The sequence below is a fragment of the Salmo salar genome, chromosome ssa06 (assembly GCF_905237065.1).
Source record: "Salmo salar chromosome ssa06, Ssal_v3.1, whole genome shotgun sequence".
NCBI lineage: Eukaryota > Metazoa > Chordata > Actinopteri > Salmoniformes > Salmonidae > Salmo > Salmo salar.
In genome coordinates, this window is record NC_059447.1 from 30,946,458 (window position 1) to 30,968,511 (window position 22,054).

A 22,054-nucleotide genomic window follows, 5' to 3' on the forward strand; every position below is an offset into this window, starting at 1 on the left:
GTGGTGTGGAGGGATGGGGGATACCTACCTCTCTCTCTCTCTCTCTCTCTCTTTCTCTCTCTTTCTCTCTGTTTTTGTTCAGTACCTGTCATTGATGAGAAGCCAAGGAGAAGCTTCAGCTTGAAGCTGTCATCGGCCCTCTGTATCTGTCTGCCTCCCTTTATCACTTCCCCCCTCCTTTCTCCACCTCTTCTTATTTATCTCCCTCCCTCCCTCTCTCTGTCCCTGACTGTGATGTGGATGCAGCGTGTGAGCAGCAGCCAGTGAGCGTGCCTACGTTAGCAGTGTGTGCTGTTGGAATCCATGCAGCGGCTGACTGTACTGCCTCTTAAATAGGAGCAAACAGACTCATCGCTCGTGACTCTGACACCACTGAGACCAACGCTCCCTCTCCCGGACTGACGGGCCAATCGCAGGACACCCCTCACTCTCTGTCTCTCTCTCTCTCTCTCTCTCTGATTCTCTCTCTCGCAATCATTCCTTTGCTCTCTATCTCTCTCTCTGTCTGTAGCTAAGTCTCTCTACCACACCTCGTCCAGAGCAGAGGGACAGAAAGCCCCCTGCCCAGCCCAGGGATAGCCAGACCGCTGAGAGGATGAAACTCTGACAAGCCGACAGACCGCAGGGAAACGAGCACAACTGTGAGTACAACAGTCCTTTCACCTCTCAGTCACAGGGACTTAACGCTGACACACACACACACACACACACACACACACACACACACACACACACACACACACACACACACACACACACGTGTGCAGAGCATGCTCACACACACACAAACACATACATAGCTACCTAACTTGATCTTCTTATGTGCTGTGCCTTTGTCTCAGGCAGACTATTTTAGTAAGGGAAGTGTAGGAGTGTGTGTATGTGGAATTGAGTGTTAGTATGTGCCTTAGATGTATTTGTATAGCATACTTTTACTGTATCACTGTATACAATATTGATACTTGCACTCTTTATACTATTTACACTATCCTCTGACTCACTGTCATACATGTGATGATACATATGGAACAGGATTCTTTTAGCTTGGATGATTCCAGCAATAGTGCTGAGAGTATTTTGACAGATCTTTAATAATGTTAGAAACTGAGGTCAGACACTGTGTTCAATGTCTCTCTAATGCTTTGGGGATTTCTCTGCTCTTGCTGTCTCCTTCTATTGGCAATAAAGGCATGGTGAAAAACATATCAGAGTAGCAGACCCCTTTTATCTCATATCTTAAACGTCTAAGCTGGTATAAGCCAATAGATGCCTAGGGGTGAAAAAAGGGGCGTACATTCTTTCAACCGCTGAAGAATCCCAAGCAATTCCACTGCTTATTGTTTAGTGCTCAGCTAGGGGATGTCTGGGCTGGGTGCAGATCGGTACTGATGTGACACACATTTTTTTTGATTATGCTTCTGGTTCATTTCTGGCTGAGGCGATTTCCTATTTCCTTCTCCCATTTGGAGCAGGGTGAGTATAATGTGATAGCGGCTGACGCGGGGTAATGCCGTTCGGAGGACACAGATTGCATTTCCCCTGGAGAATACTCCTGCTGTATTAAAGACACAACAAGGCTGCTCTGCACTTGTCATCAGCTCCAGTGGTAATGCAGGCAGGGGAGAGACAGGCGTGGTGTCTACAGCCCTACTCTCCTTTAAACACATCCAATTGGCCCTAATGCCACAGTCTGACTCACAGCAGCATGCTTGGGATGGGGAACAGCTTACAGTTTACATCACATGTGTTATGGTGTTATGCCCGGGCTTTTCTACTCCAGCTTTAACAAAAGGGACAAGAACTGGAATTCCCATTGACAGTTTAAAGTTTGTGTACCATAGGCCCATGCATGTATTCTCTGTCCAAAATGTGTTTAGGTTGGACTACAGTATCCTGTTACAGGATTATAATGAATCTATATTTAATGGTCCTCTTCTAATATCTTGAGAATGTAAACTAACTGATGTAGAATAGGTGTGTTGTATTGACACACACGACCAGGTTAGGTCTTTATTTTTTGTTGTTGAGGAAATCTACATTTAACCATAGACTCAAAATGGTTTACATTTCACATGGCATAGAAAGTGTCAACTAATCCCAGAATCGTTAGACTGTGAGAGAGCACTTAAATCTCATACACATGTTTGGCATGTGATGAACACTCCCAGAAAGAATGCATACAGGGAAAGAACTGAGAGATCAGAGATCGATGACTCCAAGGACAGACAGAGAGAGAGAGAGAGAGAGAGAGAGAGAGAGAGAGAGAGAGAGAGAGAGAGAGAGAGACTCACTTCCCTTTTCAGCATGTCCTGAAAAAAGGCCTGAACCCAGTGTTTTTGGTAAACTTCACAGAAGTATCCTCTTTTAGAAAAAACAACAACAACATCTCTTCCTCAGTGTGTGCTTTGTTCTTGCAAGGCCCCACTTTACCTCCCACTTATGTGACAAGGAGGGCGTAGGATCAATACCTATCAAAGGCCCTAACGTCTGAGTGGCCTACATAACACAGCCACCAGAGCTCTGCCTCTGAAAACCCAAAGAAAGTTACCTGAGACATCCTCAGAGGTACAGTATGATATTCAGAACACCAAGAGACTGCCCAAAAAAACCTCCCGACAAGAGAGTCATTTAAGCTTTCTCAATTAATATAACTTTCATTTTGGAATTTGCCTGCAGCTTTCATGCACAATTCATAATTTATATTACTGAGAAGTTGGTAATGTTCCTGGTAGCACTAAGGCATTTTCCCCATTTCTTTTCTCCCTCATTATTTTCTTAGAGGAAGATGTTTATGGAAAGCAAATTGCCTTATGTGCTGGAAAACATTTAGTTGCATACATCTACATTCTTATAAGCAGACAGACTATCAAAAAGAAAGCTATTATGTATTCCTTCTTCAGCCTTGGGACATCATTTTCATAACTTGAGCTGTTATTAAAGCGCTTTGGATTGCCGGTTAAAGGAAAAAGCCAATTGTTAAGTGAATGCCATTCTCTGTGTATTATTTATGTGTTCTAGCAGCATCTTCCATTTAAGCAGTAATGCACGAGGGGGTGTGGTATATGGCCAATATACCACGGCTAAGGGCTGTTCTTAGGCACAACGCATCGCCTGGATACAGCCCTTAGCCGTGGTATATTGGCCATATACCACAAACCCCAGAGGTGTCTTATTGCTATTATTAACTGGTTACCAATGTAATTAGAGCAGTTTTGCCATACCAGTGGTATACGGACTGATATACCACGGCTGTCAGCCAATCAGCATTCAGGGCTCGAACCACCCAGTTTATAGTAGTGATTAGATCACTGGTAACCGGTACCAATCATATTGGGTATGGCTGTGGTAGTCTTTTCACTCTCTCTAGGCTTAATTACACTTTATGCATGAGGAGTGTTGGTTGGGGGTGCATTTTAGACCACGGCAAAGTCAAACTAGATATGTCGGCCTCAAATCATTGGCCAGAAGTATTCAACCATGGCTGGATGTAAGGGAAAGTATATTCACAGGGTACATAAATGTTGCATTCTTGACTCGTTTAAACATTCAGATGTGCTGATTAAATTATTACTCACTCAAGGGTTCTGCTCTGCTCCTTGAGCTTTCTGGCTGTTTTTCCATTTATTTTCTGAATTCTCAAGCAGACCTTTGGGTATTGGGTATCAGCAATTACAAAACTTTTAATAAGCAGGCAACGGTATCTCCACATATGCCAACTTCTTACGGTATAAGTATAAGCTGCTGGGGATTGCTGTTAGGCCTACATGTTTTGCAAATATGTGCTAGCTTGATTTAGTTAATTTACCACTCGGTTTTCTCTCTCTGAGAATCATTGTATAGTAAGGTTGGTTCACTAGTGTTACTTTTAGGTTCCATAATAAATATTTGAATGTTATTTTTGACATTTTGGTTAAGATGGTATATTAGTCTCGCCCAGACAAGATGTATGGTTTACACACTCTGCAACAAAGCAATATGGTAAACCGAAACCGAAGGAAATTGTTATTTTCCACTGCCATAAGACAACAAAAACAGAATTGAGTTGTTTCCTTAACAGAGCTTTGAAAGGTAGTTTCTCTGCAGACCTCTGTGAAAAATATGCTAATTATAGGGCAGGGAGCCACTGAGGAAATGAAAAGCATTACCATACAACTTCATTTGCAACATTTTGGAGGTCGCTTATCAGGAGGGAACAGAATTAGTTCTATCTCGCAGAACAACTTCAATGTAGGCAGGAACATGCCCCAAAGTCTTCCCGGGCTCTGTCGTGAACATGTTCTATGACTACATTGTTTATTTAGTCCATTTCATTAGAAAGTTTAACGGGCCCTGCGTGGGGTTTTGTGGGCCCAGCCACCCGGTATACATTTAATCAGCCTGTCCCCCAGCGTTAATCTTCATACCTCGCCTTCCCCTTTCATTGTCAGTCTCTCCAGGGTCACACAAAGTAGCATCAAATATTTATGATATTAATAACTGCCTTTAGGAAAAAAACCTAAATAAATCTTCTCTGCGATAGAGCAGTCATTTCCAGTTAATAAAGTGGTGAAGGAGAAATAAGAGGGTGATCCTCAGGTGAGAGTGGGCAGACACTCATCGCCACAAAACAGACCCAACAAGGAGACAAACAACAGAGGGAGATACCACAACAGAAACAACAGAGGGAGATACCACAACAGTAACAACAGAGGGAGATACCACAACAGTAACAACAGAGGGAGATGAAAAAGAGGGAGATCACACAACAGAAACAACAGAGGGAGATACCGAAGGAAAAGAGGGAAAACAAGAAACAACAGAGGGAGATACCACAACAGAAACAACAGAGGGAGATACCACAACAGAAACAACAGAGGGAGATGAAACAACAGAGGGAGATACCACAACAGAGGGAGATACCACAACAGAGGGAGATACCACAACAGAGGGAGATACCACAACAGAAACAAAAGGAACCAAAGTGCTTTTCTGTTCTACCAGCAGGTCGTTTTGATGTTGGATTTTTTTGTTTTTGTGTGTGTGTGTGTGTGTGTGTGTGTGTGTGTGTGTGTGTGTGTGTCTGCATTGACAGACTACAAACACACACGTGCACGCATGTGCACACACTCTCACACACACACACACACACACACACACACACACACACACACACACACACACACACACACACACGAGTAACAAAAAAGCTGTTTTGCATCGGAGCCGATTGAGGCAGGGCACAACATTAATTATGTGTTATTCTGCTGAGTGTGTGTGTGTGTGTGTGTGTGTGTGTGTGTGTGTGTGTGTGTGTGTGTGTGTGTGTGTGTGTGTGTGTGTGTGTGTGTGTGTGTGTGTGTGTGTGAGAGAGAGACTGTGAGATTGTGAGACTGTGAGACTGTGTGGTGTTCCTCCAGGCTGCGGCTGGAAGATATAGAGAGAGTGAATATGACAGGGAAGAGAGTGTTGGGGAGCAGGGGGATCACTGAACGAATATGACAGGGAAGAGAGTGTTGGGGAGCAGGAGGATCACTGAACGAATATGACAGGGAAGAGAGTGTTGGGGAGCAGGAGGATCACTGAACGAATATGACAGGGAAGAGAGTGTTGGGGAGCAGGGGGATCACTGAACGAATATGACAGGGAAGAGAGTGTTGGGGAGCAGGAGGATCACTGAACGAATATGACAGGGAAGAGAGTGGAGTCAGAGTTGAGTTAGTCTGGAGTCAGAGTTGAGACACCCAGTGAAAGGTCCTTTACGTAATCAATGTTTAACTGTGTCCTATTGTGATGATTAATATTAGTTTATTGGTCTGCCCCCTTTGGCTTCGCACTGGGGAAGCAGCTTGCCCGGCTTTAATAGGTCACTACATTAGCCAATCAATACGCATTGGTGTAGTGCTATTTTTTTAGGTGAGGGAGCTCAAAATGTAAATGATGTCATCATTTCCTTACCGACAGATGTAGCCTATAGAATACATAATTCTAGATAATATAATTCTATACTAAAAAAATATAGAAGCAACATTCAATTTCAGAGATTTAACTGAGTTACAGTTCATATAAGGAAATCAGTCAATTGAAATATATTCATTAGGCCCTAATCTATGGATTTCGGCCCACCCACCCATTGGGGAGCTTGGCCCAGCCAATCAGAAAGATTTTTTTTTTTCGCACAAAAGAGCTTTATTACAAACATAAATGGATGCATTATGCTCACTAACAGGGATGAAAACAAATTTGTGCTCAACATTTTAGAGAAATAAGCTTTTGTGCATACGGAACATTTCTGGGATCTTTTATTTCAGCTCATGAAACATGGGACCAACACTTTACATGTTTCGTTCAGTATAGTTAGACTATTGCAGATCTGGAAAAAGCATCCACCTACCATTGTTACTATGAATGGTGGATAGGGGCAGGATAGACACTTAGACTGGTAGACTATACTGACCTGCGGTATAGTAAAAGTTAGCACATGGAAAAGCGTAGTGCATAAGGATGCAAGCACATGAGGAAATGTGGCTAGGATGGAAGACATTATATAGTAAAACCTGCAAAAGAGTGAATGTAAACTGAGGAAAAACACACTACCCACTGTCCCCAATAAAAAACCACACAACCATCCCCACAGCAAAAACAAAGTGTGACAATTTTGGACCACCCCTCCCCCAGTAAATTGTGATCTGTCCCATAAGCAGTGGTCTCAGCTCGCGTGGCACATGTTCTCCCCTACTGTGAACAATGTCCCCAAAGCCATTGATGGTGGAGGCGCACAGGAGGGAGAAGAATTGGCACAGGATGCAAATGTCTTCTTCCCCGAATCCCAGAGGAAGAAGCTCTGGCCAGCCTGGTCCGCTGTGGACGTGCCTTTTTAAAGCTCGTGGTTGTGAACAGGCGGCTTCTCATGGTGTTTATGATAGGAACTGCTAGTGATTCTTTTTCAATGTTCTGATTGGCCAAAGTGGTCACGCCTCTGACAGGCTTTCGCAGTGCACACACATAGCTTACAGTTCTTCATCATTCTCACCACTGCCAGAAAAAAGACGGGGAAGAAACTACCATTTACATCTGGGCTGCTATACATACACTATTTCTTTTGTTTAACATTCTATGGTTTTCATAGCATTTTAGTGGTCATTAAATATAATTGATTTAGAATTTATCAGAATACATTTTCCAGAAATAGTTTTATCCAGCACCGTGTATTCTCAAATTGAAAAACACTGAGACAGCGCCGCTCCCCCGCGCTCCGGCAACATTACAACCCTGTCAATACGCCAGGATATCTGTTTGGAAAAAGGACCGAGGCGAGCTGCTGTTCCTTGGGAGAGAATTCTAAATGTCTGTGGCCAAACTTCTGCATCACTAATACAGAAATGTACAGTATGCTATACTTGTACATTACATTTAGAATAGGGGGAGCACTCTATTTTTCGTATTCATACATCATTAATATTCACATTTCTTGTATTCAGAAATGTGTGTTGAATCTCTAGATTTTCAATTTCACCTCTTCTTAAATCTTACTTGATTTGCATGTATCATGGTGAATTTCCAATTCCCGTGGGATTATTGATGTGTGTGTGTGTGGGAAGATAATGCGAGTATATCATGCAGCAACATTTTGGACCCGAACCATCATTTTATTTAGACAGAACAAAATGTGCAGACATTTTTGGAACTGGTTGAAAATGGTCATTTTCATCTGAAGCTCTGGTCCAGCACATCAGTCCTCCAGTATCATCCGCCCAATCACATTTGTGAAAATGCCAATGCTGGTGTGCATCTGACTGATACTGTGTCCATTTGTGCACCAGGTTGGATTTAGGCATAACACGTCATTTTCCACACCATTTTGTCCGAAAAGTCGATTACTCTGCCTCTGCAGCCATGTCTGGATTGAACATTTATTCTGCATGCTGCCAATGAAAGTCATAGAGGCCGGCTTCCATCAGTGTAATGATATTTCAGCCCCAGTATTAGTTCAGCACTGTTTTACACAGCAGTTTCTGCTCAATTAAAAATAGTCCATATTTAAATGCAAAGAAAATCAGTCGCCTGGCGATCCGTGTGCATTCAGATATGCTGCAGAATGGTTAAGTTATGAAGTTTGAAATTGAGTTTTTAAACACCCCAATGCTCCACGCCTTTAGAGTTAGTTAGAAGAAGGGGGACCGTTCATTTGTAGCTGTGAAATGTTCCTTTGACGTTATTGATGTAGAATAGATTAACCTTTAAAAAGGTAAGTAAGTGAAATGTGAAATAATTCATTGAGAGTCAGCCATGTAGCAAATGTGATTTTCGCCAGCAGAAAGACCTGGTAGGCCATTACCCACTAACACAGAGGAAAAAGACCTGGTAGACCATTACCCACAAACAGAGAGGAAAAAGACCTGGTAGACCATTACCCACAAACACAGAGGAAAAAAGACCTGGTAGACCATTACCCACAAACACAGAGGAAAAAGACCTGGTAGACCATTAACCACAAACACAGAGGAAAAAAGACCTGGTAGACCATTACCCACAAACACAGAGGCGTGCAGAAGAAGACCAGGGCTGGGGGCTCCACTCTGCTCTATTTCTAAGGCCTACAGTACGAATAGCACATTTTGGAACTAAATTGCCAGTCAGAGCTTGGGAAATAAATTCCAGATAGTGTCAGCCCCATGTGCTGGTCGTTTGGAAGTTCCGTGTCCTTCCCTCCTCGCCACTCTCTGGCTTTATTTAGCTGGAGCTGTCATTTCCCATAAATCCTTGGGAGGAGGCGTCCGTCAGGGCTGCCAGTTCCCCTGTGTGGAGCACCTGTAACAGGGGAGGGAAGTGACAACTCTGCCGGGGAGCTGCCGGGATGCTACCGGGTCTGTTCCATCACACCAGGGCTCCACACAGCCATCTCCACTTCTCCCTATGAGGCCTCCCTACACAGGGACATAACAAACACAATATCCCAGGGACTTCAGAACAATTCACTAGCTGCAACTCAGAAATGTCAGGGAATATGGATTTCTATAGTGGTAATTGTGATGTACAGTATGTAAACATACAGTATTTATTTGTATTCAGTGTACTATTAATATTATTATGTTTGATAGGTAAGATCTCTGGAACGACCTCATTTGGTTATCGGTGTAGGAAGCATGTACTGATATAGATTTGAATTTCTAGATAGAATGCAGTGTATTCGTCAATTTTCTTGAGAATATCCTGTCTTTAATCATTCGAGAGACAGAGTATAATCCAAATGACAAGACATCACATTACTCTTTTCATAAAATCGTTGTTGAAATACCACTACATATTTCAACAAGCATTTGGGAGAATAAAACAGATGTACAGATGTAGGATCTTAATTTGAGACAGTTTGCTACAGCAGGAAAATAATCCTGCAGCAACAGGAAATTTGAATTATTATGTGGATTATAATTAATGGGCATTTTTGTAGGGGTTGATACGTAAGGGAAAAAATAAAGTCTGAAATTTCAAAGTGGAAATTACAAACTTCAGAAGCCTTTATAAACCTCAATGACACTACAAGTTTTACATTTCCTGCAACAGGGTGATCAAATTAAGATCTTATATCTGTAGGCCCTAGCAAAGGGACAATAGGCAGCAAACCTGTTAACCAGGTTTGTTGCCTAGTTAACAGTATGTGAATGCGGTCTGCACTTGTTGTACTGCACTTGTCATCCTTGACACGTCAATAAATGCCCATGGCTAAACATTTTACTGACACAAGGTCACTGTATCTGTCAATTGTCATTTCACATGGAGTAATTGTTATATTATTATATTTAGAAATGTCGCTTAAAAATGTTTGTGAGGTGAAAAAATAGGCAGTCTTTTTTTCTCTCATTCAGCTGTCAGCGCACATGCTCCATCATTTTTCGCTACAGGAAATTAGAAAGGAAAAACGTTTGACAGCACAATTTCACAAAACACCGCCACGCTATCATTTCATTTTCTCCCAGACATTTTTTTCCTTTATTTATTTCATTATTGTCTTTTGAAAACAGACAGAGCGATAACAGCGGTTACTTTTTGGGTAATTTATCCTTGTTGCAGTGTCGCTCTCACCTTCTAAAGCTTTAACCCTTTAACCCCTGGCCTACGGTGAGTAATTAGCTCGTGTGTCTTTGTCCTCTAGAAGCTGGTGAGACAGTCGCCCTGACTAGATAAAACCAGCTGATTAGCCCGTAAGCAGCTACACTATCGCACCATCAAAAGAGGAGGTTTATGTGTGGGAGATGACTGAGATGAATAGAAGGACAAGAACCAGCTATGTCTCCTAGTACCTAGGTTAGATCCCCGATCCACTCTGTCTGGTGTGTTCTGTGATTGAACCACTGTGTCCCTCTGGGCTACAAACCTTAGATGTCCACTGGTTCCTCCATGCCGACGTAATGCGGAGGAATAAACACACAACACATAGCTAACCTTCCGTTACTGCTGGTGTGTTTCTGCTAAGGACACACGGCTTTGCCCTCATTGTCCTTCCTCAGGCTGAATCGCTGTGAATGTTGTGTGAACAAGGCAGAGAGGTTGTCTGACCTGCCGTCATGCAGACGTGCTGGTTGTACATCACCAATGTCGGCCGCTGATGGCTGCTTATCTCCCAGGTATCGATTGGAGAATCACTGCGCGGGTGGACCAAAGCAGCGCAGCCAATCAATTGGGGCATTTCATTCTCCTTGAAGGTCTGCCTTTTGATCCTCACCACAGATTGGTTGCGCTCGCTGCCTGGGATACTGTGTGCTGTTTTGTTGTATTGGGTATTATGAAAAAGAGTGAGTGGAGAGTGACGAGCACTTCTGTTTTGGCAACCTGCTGCGCAGCGCTCCACACGGAGGATGTGTGTGGCATATGTGTGAGGAGGATCCTGGTGTGTTTTACCCCGGCCTCACTGTATAGCACCTTGAGATCCTCGCTTTAGAGGTTAATGTGTTAGAATTTCAATTTAATTGGAAGAAATAATTTGACATAATTTCATTATTGTGGGATTTGGAGGCCAAGGGTCAACCAAACATGGAGCTTCTCTGGGTAATATCCTGCTGCCAACTACTGTTCATCTGCTGTGGTTTTACTGACGGCTTTTCCCCTCCCAAGTCAAACCTCTGTCTACAATGAAGGAGATGGAGCCTTGTTGCTGGTGGCCCTGAGGCTGTGGAACACTCTTCTTTGCTCTGTCCCTAACTCAGACTCACTCACTGTCTTTCAGGCTTCACTAAACACTCCTCTTCTCAGATCATCTTTCACTTAACCTCTACAGTTTCTTTAATTCATTCTCTCTTGGTCTTAGTTTTGCTTGTCCATCTATTGGACTGTTCACTGTTCATAGCTAGGAGTAGTGATTGTATGTTGCAACGCTTTTCTGTAATGTGGTCTGTGTGTAGCTTGTGTAGAGGAGTCAGGCGCAGGACAGCAGATATGAGTAAATAAACGTAATTTACTCAAAATAGACAAATATAATACAATAAAGTGAGCCCACATAATGGACTGTCTTACATACAAACAATTACTCACAAACAAACATGGGGGAACAGAGGGTTAAATAATGAATAAGTAATTGGGGGATTGAAACCAGGTGTGTAAGACAAAGACAAAACAAATGGAAAATTAAAAGTGGATCGGCGATGGCTAGAAGGCCGGTGACGTCGATCGCCGAACGCCGCCCGAACAACGAGAGGGACCGACTTCAGCGGAAGTCGTGACAGTACCCCCCCCCCTTGACGCGCGGCTCGAGCAGCGCGCCGACCCTGGAGGACGAGGCGCAGGGAGATCCGGGTGGAGACGGTGGAAATCCCGCAGCAACGAAGGGCCCAAGACGTCCTCCACCGGCACCCAGCATCTCTCCTCCGGACTGTACCCCTCCCACTCCATGAGGTACTGAAGGCCCCTCGCCCGACGCCTTGAGTCCAGAATGGCTCGAACAGCATATGCCGGGGCCCCCTCGATGTCCAGAGGGGGCGGAGGAATCTCCCGCACCTCAGACTCCTGGAGTGGACCAGCCACCACCAGCCTGAGGAGAGACACATGGAACGAGGGATTAATACGGTAATCTGGGGGAAGCTGTAACCTGTAGCATACCTCGTTCGGTCTCCTCAGGACTTTGAATGACCCAACAAACCACGGGCCCAGCTTCCGACAGGGCAGGCGGAGGGGCAGGTTTCGGGTCGAGAGCCAGACCCGGTCCCCCAATGCGAACACCGGGGCCTCACTGTGTTGGCGGTCGGCGCTCGCCTTCTGCCGCCTCACGGCCTGTTGCAGGTGCACATGGGCGGCGTCCCAGGTCTCCTCCGAGCGCTTAAACCATTCGTCCACCACAGGAGCTTCGATCTGGCTCTGATGCCAAGGTGCCAGAACCGGCTGATACCCCAGTACGCACTGGAAGGGAGAGAGGTTAGTGGAGGAGTGGCGGAGTGAGGTTTGGGCCATCTCTGCACAGGGGATGAACGCCGCCCACTCCCCCGGCCGGTCCTGGCAATATGACCGCAGAAACCTACTCACATCCTGGTTTACTCTCTCCACCAGCCCGTTGCTCTCGGGGTGAAAACCTGAGGTGAGGCTGACCGAGACCCCCAGACGTTCCATGAATTCTCTCCAGACCCTGGACGTGAACTGGGGACCCCGATCAGAGGCTATGTCCTCAGGCACCCCGTAGTGCCGGAAGACGTGAGTGAACAGGGCCCCTGCAGTCTGTAGGGCCATAGGGAGACCGGGCAAAGGGAGGAGACGGCAGGACTTAGAAAACCGATCCATAACGACCAGGATCGTGGTGTTGCCCTGTGAGGGAGGAAGATCCGTCAGGAAGTCCACCGACAGGTGCGACCACGGCCGTTGTGGAATGGGTAGGGGCTGTAACTTCCCTCTGGGCAGGTGCCTGGGAGCCTTGCACTGGGCACACACCGAGCAGGAGGAAACATAAACCCTCACGTCCTTGGCCAAGGTGGACCACCAGTACTTCCCACTAAGGCAACGCACCGTCCGACCGATGCCAGGATGACCAGAGGAGGGTGATGTGTGGGCCCAATAGATCAAACGGTCGCGGACAGCAGACAGAACGTACAGGCACCCAGCTGCACACTGAGGGGGAGTGGGCTCTGTGCGTAACGCCCGCTCGATGTCCGTGTCCAGCTCCCACACCACCGGTGCCACCAGGCAAGAGGCCAGAAGTATGGGAGTGTGATCCATGGACCGCTCCTGAGATCCAATTTTGTGAAGAAGCGCGCCCTGTGCATTGACTCGATTGCACTGACAATGAGAGGCAGTGGGTAGCTGTACCTCACTGTGATCTGATTGATACCCCGATAGTCAATACACGGGCGCAGACCTCCATCCTTCTTCTTCTTCACAAAAAATAAACTTGAGTAGGCAGGTGAAGCCGAATGTATCCCTGCCCCAGGGATTCGGAGACATATGTTTCCATAGCCGCCATCTCCTCCTTTGACAGAGGATACACGTGACTCCAGGGAAGTGCTGCGTCTACCAGGAGATGGCGGCTATGGAAACATATGTCTCCGAATCTGCCTGGGGCAGGGATACATTCGGCCCTCCACTTCAACTGCCTACTCAAGTTTTTTTTTCGTACCCCCCGTCGATGGGGTGGTAATTGAGTCGCCTTCTTCTTACAGAAGGCGTGAGCCAAATCGGCATATTCTGAGGGGATGCGCACGGTGGAGACCTGGTCTGGACTTTCCACCGTAGTCGCACCGATGGACACTCCCACACACCTCCCTGAGCACTCTCGTGACCACCCCTTGAGAGCCCTCTGTTGCCACGAAATAGTGGGGTCATGACAGGCCAACCAGGGTAGGCCCAGCACCACAGGAAACGCAGGAGAATCAATAAGGAAGAGACTGATTCTCTCCTTGTGACCCTCCTGCGTAACCATGCTTAGTGGAGCGGTGGCCTCCCTAATCAGCCCTGACCCTAATGGTCGACTATCTAGGGCGTGCACAGGGCAGGGCATATCTACAGGAACAAGGGGGATCCATAAACTATGAGCAAATGAACGGTCAATAAAATTCCCAGCTGCACCTGAATCTACGAGCGCCTTAAGCTGGGAATGCGGGGAAAACTCAGGAAATGTAATTAGCACATACATGTGAGCAACAGGGGGCTCTGGGTGAGCCTGGTGCCGACTCACTTGGGGTGAGTCGGCACCGACCAGCAGTGTGCGCTCTGCGGCCACAGATGGTGCAGGGAATGCAGCACCAAGTGCAGCACCTCCTAGCTCCATGGATGTCGGAGCAGAGGTGCTGGGGGATGGAACTGACAGGCCCCGATCCGGACGTCTGCGGGTAGCCAGCAAGTTGTCCAGCCGGATGGACAGGTCCACCAGCTGGTCCAACGTGATGGTGGTGTCTCGGCAGGCCAACTCCCGACGGACGTCCTCGCGCAGACTGCACCGGTAGTGATCGATCAGGGCCCTGTCGTTCCATCCTGCGCGCTCCTCGTCCCCTGCCTCAGGTGGAACAGACGTTCACCCGCCGCTCGAAGCTCATGCAGGTGGTCGAAAACTGCCCGAAATCGGCAGGTAAACTCTGCGTAATGGTCCACTCAATACGGCGTTGGCCCACTCCAGGGCTTTGCCTGAGAGGCAGGAGACGAGGGTGGACACGCTCTCATGTCCCGAAGGAGCCTGGTGGACCATCGCCAGGTAGAGCTCAAGCTGGAGGAGGAACCCTGGCATCCGGCAGCCGTCTCATCATACTCCCTAGGGAGAGCGAGCCGAATACCGCTGGGACCGGGTGAAGGATGGGTGGACAGTGGGGCCTGCTGTAGTGGGGCTGGTGGAGGTGCTGGATGACCTCCTCCTCCCTCCCAACGATCCATCGTCTGCAGCACGCGATCCATGGCGGTGCCCAGATGTTGCGATATGGTCGAGTGCTGCTGGACGCACTCCTCTATCGCCACAGGGAGGGCGTCTGCTCCTGCTGACTCCATTCTGGGTGAGTAATTCTGTAATGTGGTCTGTGTGTAGCTTGTGTAGAGGAGTCAGGCGCAGGACAGCAGATATGAGTAAATAAAGGTAATTTACTCAAAATAGACAAATATAATACAATAAAGCGAGCCCACATAACAGACCGTCTTACATACAAACAATTACTCACAAACAAACATGGGGGAACAGAGGGTTAAATAATGAACAAGTAATTGGGGGATTGAAACCAGGTGTGTAAGACAAAGACAAAACAAATGGAAAATGAAAAGTGGATCGGCGATGGCTAGAAGGCCGGTGACGTCGACCGACGAACACCGCCCGAACAAGGACTGACTTCAGCGGAAGTCGTGACATTTTCATTCCTCTCATGTCCTAGAACACATCTGTGTACATATGGAGCAGCCTTGAGACTGACATACCTAAATAAAGAATTTATAATCATAATTATTATCAAAGCAGTGGATAAGCAGGTTTGCTCATAAGTATAAATTACCTACAGCACATTTACACCTCTATATTTTTGTATAAATCATTTGAGTACCCCTTGTTTTCTAGCATTTTTCTTACTATGGTAATACTGAATTAGTGTCATTATTACCATTGTTCTGTTGATACATTATTACCATTGTTCTGTTGATACATTATTACCATTGTTATATTGATACATTATTACCATTGGTATATTGTTTTGTTGTGAAGTAGAATAGGTTGGTTGTAATTGTCTGATGATTCTCATTCAGCCTGTTTAGGATATTGCATCAGATTGTGGCCAACATGTTTTTGTTCAAAACCAGGACGCGCAAATGTTTAATATCATAATACTGACAACAGGTTCATTTCACTATGGTTAATTGAGCAGTGCTGAAGGTCAGATGTTTTAAGAGAAAGATCCTACCATATAAAACCATAAGTCATTTGACCCTGGGAGAGTGAGGGAAACCAAACTTTTCTCTATAATTCACTTTTGGAATGGAAGATGAACAAAAGCCTGTTATGTCTGTTATGTGTGGTTCTGCCGGCTCCACAGAGTTGACTGTTTGCATAATATCTTCCTCATAGGTCTCCTTAACCTTTGCAGAAGGCTTATTGACTCTGGATAACCTTGCACAGAGCTAGCAGAGGGAGGACAGGAGATGATGAGCACGCTGAGGGAAGGGAAGGCGGCCCGGCCCACATGGAGCCTAGCTTCCACCGCCCCCAGCCCACCCACCCACCCCCGCCCGCTAGCCAGCCGAGCTCTGCACAACTACACCTCAACCAGCTCTCTCCCAGCCTGACCTTTGCCTTCTGATCTCTGTTACCATGGAGAAGCCCACAATAATGTGTGTTCTAGCGCTGAAGACGCATAATAGTGTAGCACAATGTGCCTTTAATATACTCCCCACTGCAAATGTATGAGGAAGAATGGACCAGAGAGAGAGAGTTGGAGTGAAAGCGAGAGAGCAAGTGAATGAATTGTGCAGCTGAAGGTTGAAAATGGTGGACAGTCTAGAGCTGCAAGCGGCTGCATACTGTAATGTAAGGCTTATTATCTCTATTGCCCAGAGGAGTTCCTAATGGTTGTCTCGTTCAGAGGGGCGTACACTACGTCAATTTCCTTGGTGTATAATAATTCAGGAAGAATTCCGATTTTGTTGGATTTTGATTAGATTTACAAGCTCTATTTTGGTGAAGGGAAATCAAAACTAAATGATTCCATGTTCTCTGAAAAGCTTTCAAACAGAATAAGCTAGCATTCACATCAAAACACGAGGAATTTTGTAACCAGCATGACATGTTCTACGCAAATAGGTATTGGATATTTTATAGAGAGCATCGCAGTAGTCCTTGAAAAAAGCTATGGATGGTTACATCAGCTCTCCTGGAAATATATCATCAGTAGATGATGATTTCTGGTTTATACAATAACAACCAGGAAGTGATTCATGTCTGGTCTGTGGGCAGCTTTGAATCCTATTACAAATGGTTTGTACCAGTAACCTGTGTGGGAAGGAGGCTGGAGGTGGGTCAGGAGTAGAGACAAGATAGAGCTGTCGAGACACAGAGAACCATCCCTCACTCCTCACTGTAGTGGTTAAAGGGCATCCAGGCTCTTAAAGAAGACATTAGCATTTAGATTTGAGACGCTCCCCTCTCCTAACCTCCGTAGAGGGACAGTGGCTGGGGTGCATCACCAGCACACACTACAGACTTTAAGGCCTTGAGTAGGCCCAAGTGGCAGCTCCCAGCTCCCTTCACCTGATCAATCTCTCAATAGGCCCAGATTGCTTTGGATGACCTCCTTGTGATGAGGCAGGATTGGCCATACTGATGCTCTTCAATCGATAGCAGATGGCATCATGGCTCATCAACAATGAAGTGTTTTTAATGGAGGTCAGGGCAGGGAAAAATCTATTCATTTTCATTTGTAAATTGCAATTTGACAATATTCTAATCAAGGTACATTGGTATCAGCTAACTGAGCCTCTCTCTATGACCCCCCAGTTGACTGACTCTTACTCTCTCTCCATCTATCTCTCTCTCTTTCTCTCTCCCCATTGCTCTCTCTGATCAATTGTATTCATGAGTATGCAGAATCCAATCCATATAGACATTTGGCATCACGCATGCCTATAAATGTACACATTTCACATCAGATAAAGACAAACTTTACCTCATGGTGTCATTCAAATTTTATGTCAGGCCTCCCCTTCTCAGATGCATCTCCTCAATGTCCCTCAGTCAGGGTGATGTCATTCCATGCTCCTTTGCCAAGGCAGCTCAGCTCACTCAGAGAAACGCCCTTCCACATGTTTCACCTCATTAACCGATGATTGAAAAGATGACAAATATGACATGCGCAATTTATTATCTTAATGAATTCACTCTCCTCTGTCAGAGACAGGTAGGGCAGCGGAGCTATGGACTCGACGGGTTTGGTGAGATGTTGTGATTGTAGGAAAGTGAACACTGTGTGGAATGCTCCGATCTCTTTTTTCCATCTCTCTTTCCATCTCCGATCAATTTGTCTCAAATCAAATCAAATTGTGTTTGTCACATGTGCCGAATAAACTGTTGTAGACTTTACCGTGAAATTCTTGTTTACGAGCCCTTCTCAACGATGCAGTTTAAAAAGAATAATACAAATAAAATAGTAACACGAGGAATAAAATAAAATACACAATAATGGAGTTATTTACAGGGAGTACCAGTACCAGATCAATGTGGAGTTATATACAGGGAGTACCAGTACCAGATCAATGTGGAGTTATATACAGGGAGTACCAGTACCAGATCAATGTGGAGCTATATACAGGGAGTACCAGTACCAGATCAATGTGCAGTTATATACAGGGAGTACCAGTACCAGATCAATGTGGAGTTATATACAGGGAGTACCAGTACCAGATCAATGTGCAGTTATATACAGGGAGTACCAGTATCAGATCAATGTGCAGTTATATACAGGGAGTATCAGTACCAGATCAATGTGGAGTTATATACAGGGAGTATCAGTACCAGATCAATGTGGAGTTATATACAGGGAGTACCAGTACCAGATCAATGTGGAGTTATATACAGGGAGTACCAGTACCAGATCAATGTGGAGTTATATACAGGGAGTACCAGTACCAGATCAATGTGCAGTTATAAACAGGGAGTACCAGTACCAGATCAATGTGGAGCTACATACAGGGAGTACCAGTACCAGATCAATGTGGAGCTACATACAGGGAGTACCAGTACCAGATCAATGTGGAGTTATATACAGGGAGTACCAGTACCAGATCAATGTGCAGTTATATACAGGGAGTATCAGTACCAGATCAATGTGCAGTTATATACAGGGAGTATCAGTACCAGATCAATGTGCAGTTATATACAGGGAGTATCAGTACCAGATCAATGTGCAGTTATATACAGGGAGTACCAGTACCAGATCAATGTGCAGAGGTACGTGGTAGATATGTACATGAAGGCCGGGTAAAGTGACTAGGCATCAGGTTAGATAATAATAAGAGTAAAATAAAGAACAGAGTAGCAGCAGCAAATGATGGGTGTAAAAGTGTGTTTGTGTGTGCATGAGTTTACATGTGTGTGTTATGTGTATGTATGTGTGTTTGTGTTATGCCGGTATGTGCGTGTGTTATGTGTGTGTGTGTGTGCGTATGTAGTATATATAACCATAATAATATGCACAGAGGGGATATTTTCATCATTGCAATTGGAATGGAATGTGGCCGTCCGTTGTGATTGTGCACAGACGAACCTGGCTGCCCTTGTACCTAGTGCATGGCGTGAAGGAGGCCATGCAATGCCCATGTGTGTGAAGACTTTGAATAGTGGAGAGAAGGGGCAGGTCTGGGGGACACTGTCTGCGCAGAAGGCATCGTGCTTGCTGAGCTGTGACCAATCCAATGGGCACTGGAGATCGCTGCACACCTTTTCAAATGGATTACGCCTTTTCTTTTCCACAGAGTGAAATTGCCAAAAAAGTATTCTGTCATTGTTGTCCTGAATGAGCAATAGGTCAAAGCCATTATAGAAATATTCAAGTCAAGGATACTGACGAAATAGAAATATGTGTGTTTTTGTCTGCTCTGAAATCACTGGAAAGGTGTAGTACTCTGTTTAGAGGGGAATTTGCCGAAAACCTTTTAGTTCAAGGTCTGTTGTAGCCTCGTCAAATGTAGCTAGAGAAGTGTATCAGTGAATGATTGAGAATAATCAGTAAAGAGTGGCAATGGTATAATCTTCCACAGGAAAGACAAGCACCCCGTCCCCTTCAACCCCCCTTTCTTTTTCAGTCTCTGAAGTGTCCCCATTGATTTATCAGTATTCTATTTTTAGGTGCATGAAACGGTAATTGATTCATTGGAATTAACAATGACTCATGTGTAGCTAGCATCAGAGATATCAGAAGCTAGATTAATGCTCTGAGAATCAGTCATATCAACTCCCCTATTATTTATAACACTGAATTTCTCCCACTGCATAAACGCACTCACTTTTAACTGATGGCATCGCTCATTAAAGTGGTAGCGATCCCTTTGAGTTAAAGCTCAAGTCCCCTGCTCTGTCTCAACTCACCCTCTTTAGAACCTGAGAAAACCAACAAACCCTCCACTGAAAAGCTCTCCTTTCCCTATGTTCTACAGCCACCCACTAGCAGATCGCTGGTGGGTACCGCAGAGGGAGGGAGTATTGCCCATGCTATCCATGAGGGTTGGCAGCGGTCTGGGTAGCGGGGTTGGCTTGTCATGCCTCTCTGCTGTCTCTGGTGTCATTTGATCGCAGCGTGGGTGCTGGGGGTGTGCCGTGGTCGGCAGGGATTAGGCAGAGCGACACAGCAGATCACGGCTGTATCGGTGGCAGCCATGGAGGTAATCCCTGTGTGCCTGCCTCAGGACACTGCTGTGGCTCTGCCTGACTCTCTCTCTTCTTATGGAGCTGTTTGTCTGGGTTTTGTTTGGTTGTGTACGACCTCTGCTGGCCTCCACAAGGTGGGCCCCATGTTCACTACATGGACACTGAGAGCCTGCCACTACGTAACCATATTATCTAAACACCATGTTAACAGGATCAATGCAGTGCACTGTCCCTTCACCCAGTATTGTGTCATCACTGAAAGGAATTATGATTCAATTCACCTATGACTATGAGCTATGACGAGAGAAACATGTTATGTCTGAATGATAGACTATTATTATTATTATGAGGTTTATATGTAATGGTTTCCAACATGAGGGTTGTTGACAAGTCTGACCTGGTTCCATAATATTTCATTGCCTTCTTGAATGTAACCACATCTCAGACAACAACAGATGCACAATGACTCAATGCTGTATAATACAGCATGTGTTATATTAATGACAAAAAGTTAAATAGCTGGAAACCAATGGCTGGAAACCATTTAAAGCAGTATTTTGTGAATCATTTTCAGGAAATAGTGTTATGGCTTAATTCCACATAGTTTTATGCCTTCCCTATGGCTCAGTTGGTAGAGCATGGTGTTTGCAACGCCAGCATGGTGTGTGCAACGCCAGGGTTGTGGGTTCGATTCCCACAGGGGGCCAGTACAACAACAACAAAAAATCTATGAAATGTATGCATTCACTACTGTAAGTCGCTCTGGATAAGAGCATCTGCTAAATGACTAAAATGTAGATGTAAATATCCATTTACAACCGGACCCTTCCATGACATTTTAAATATGCCACCTATCCTTTATCACACCATATAGACAGGTTGGTTGTTTACAAGCAAAACCAATGTGTGTGCAACTATGGGGCAAAACAGATTGTTGACAACATGTAAGCAATATTTCGTCCCCAATGTTTATTGGAAACATAAATACATTTGCACAATGAGCACTTATTGTCTCTCAAATACATCGTTACAGTTGTTGGTTAGCTAGCTAGTGAATTTTAGCCATATTTGCATTGACAACAAATCAGTCAAAACAAGACATGGTATCAAGAACAAGATGAAACGAGCTAAAACGATTCCCCACGTGGAGGTTTCTTGTCATTCTTGCTAGCAATCTGGTCATTCAGAATCACAAGGACACGTTGACTTCTGCCATATGGAAGCGTGCACATCGTTTTTGTGACATTGTCAGCTAACCCATCTATAAACAGTATATCTATTTAAAGGGATAGTTTGGGATTTTTGCAATGAAGCCCTTTATCTACTTCCCCAGAGTCAGATGAACTCGTGGGTACCATTATGATGTCTCTGCATTCAGTTTGAAGGAAGTTGCCAACTAGCGTCAGCGCAATTACTGAACTATCCCTATAACAACCCTCCCTCTAACCAGTGTTTCATATTAATCATTCATTTCTCCCGCTGTCCCCTGTGGAAGGTATTGTGACAGTGTATGGCACTTCAAACCTAGAAAATATGACATTGTTCCAGCATCCCACTCTACATGATAATAACATTGTTTTGATAAAAAGTTCAGTGTGAAATATTAACAAGGAGTCCACAAGCTCTTACTTTAGCAGCCGCCATACTGCTATGAATGACAACTCAGTGTGAGGATGAGTTCGACCATGCCTCCGTTTGCATATGTGAAGTTTCCACTATGTATCAGCACAGGAGAACCGCTGAGTAGTTGATTTGATTTGAAAAGATCCACACTTTTTG

The 22,054-nt window shown here is 45.1% G+C and overlaps 1 protein-coding gene across 5 annotated transcripts in view; it reads left to right on the top strand.

The window, feature by feature from the left end:
• The first annotated feature begins 221 nt into the window (after positions 1–221).
• The window catches only part of LOC106601438 (RNA binding protein fox-1 homolog 3), a 380,636-nt gene continuing 358,803 nt past the window's right edge, over positions 222–22,054 (top strand). For 2 of the 5 annotated variants that reach the window (XM_045720266.1, XM_045720265.1), the window contains exon 1: positions 222–641. The gene's annotated coding sequence lies outside the window, so the exon portion shown is untranslated. The remainder of the gene's footprint in view (positions 642–22,054) is intronic. The other 3 variants (XM_045720263.1, XM_045720257.1, XM_045720262.1) reach the window with 3 other exon arrangements.